Source organism: Cyprinodon tularosa, unplaced genomic scaffold, assembly GCF_016077235.1.
Source record: "Cyprinodon tularosa strain WSP-4 unplaced genomic scaffold, ASM1607723v1 ctg671, whole genome shotgun sequence".
NCBI classification, from domain to species: domain Eukaryota; kingdom Metazoa; phylum Chordata; class Actinopteri; order Cyprinodontiformes; family Cyprinodontidae; genus Cyprinodon; species Cyprinodon tularosa.
Window position 1 is genome coordinate 288,701 of NW_024039420.1, and position 1,509 is coordinate 290,209.

Below are 1,509 nucleotides of genomic sequence, written 5' to 3' on the forward strand. Positions count from 1 at the left end.
ATCGTGCTTAAGCAATCCAAAAAAACTGCAGGAAGGAAGATGTGAGTTGTTTGGGAGGGCCAGTAACACATTGGTGGAAAATTGTGGAATTAGACGACTTTTTACGTGATGGCATTTAAATATTGGAAGGGCAGTAGGCGATTAAAACAAAAGAGCTAGTTTAGTCTTTAAGCAGACATGGCAACGGCTTGATGCTAAGATGTATGTTAGCTGTCAGAATACAGTCAGAATTCTGAGATTAAAGTCAGAATTCTGAGATTAAAATCCGAATTGTGAGAATAAAGTCAGAATTCTGACTTTAACCTCATTATACTGAAAGTAAATTTAAAAATCAGTAAACTGTTTTATTTTTTTCATTGGCCCTAATCCTGTTCCGTAGAAAATGTGTCAGTTCATTAAAGAAATTATGATAATACGTATTAACAAAATTGACGGGATAAGAGTTCAGTGCAGCCTAATGGAGAACAAAAAGATCAGCAGGGGAGTCATTGGAGGAGTTCCTCTGAAAATTTCTGAAAAAGAGATTCTGGAAAACATAAGCGGTGCAAAAGTAAAAGAAGTAAAACGGTTAAAAACAACAAGAAACGGAGAAAGATCTGACAGTTTATCTGTACTAATTAAATTCGAGGAAGAGCAATTACCAAGCAAAGTATTCATCGGTTACATCAGTTACAATGTCAAAATCTACAATCCACCACCATTGAGATGTTTCAAATGTCAAAAATTCGGACACATTGCAGCAGTTTGTAAAGGGAAACAGAGGTGTGGAAGGTGTGCAGGAGAACATGAATATGGTAAATGTGGAAAAGAAGCTAAAATAAAATGCTGTAATTGTGGTGGAGAACATACTGCTGCTTATCGCGGCTGTGAAGCAAGCAAAAGGTCTGAAGAAATAAAAAAAATGAAATTTGAGCTTGGAATAACTTATGCTGAAGCTGCAAAAAGGATCCCATCTCAGTCAGAAAAACCCAAACCTACAGTTCAACACACGGCAAATTTCAAACCTCTAGAGAAATCTCCAAAAATTGATGAAGACTCACTAATTGTTAAAAAGACAAATTTTGTTCTTTTCATGGTGGAAGTGATTAATTGTACTGCTCAGACGACAAAAAAAACAGAAAAAATCAAAATAATAGTGAAGGCTGCAGAAAAATATCTGGATGTTAAAGATATGAACTGGGAGATGGTTGGAAGCATGATGGTAAGACCAATGGGACCATCAGAAACTGGCAGAGGTACGATGACCTAGAGTAAATTAAAATTATACGGGCAAATGTAATTTAGTATAATTTAGTATTATGTGGGTTTAAGTTACACAGGTTATTTTATTGTATTTTTTTTTTTTTTTTTTTTTTTTTTGGGGGGGGTGAATCGTTTCCTGTTTCCTTGCTTTACTCCATATCAGTTGGTGGCGGTAATGCACATTTCACAAGTTTGCCAACCGCCATAAAATCTCATAAGAAGAAGAAGAAGAAGAAATTATGATTGTTTTCTTTTCCAGAGGTGTTT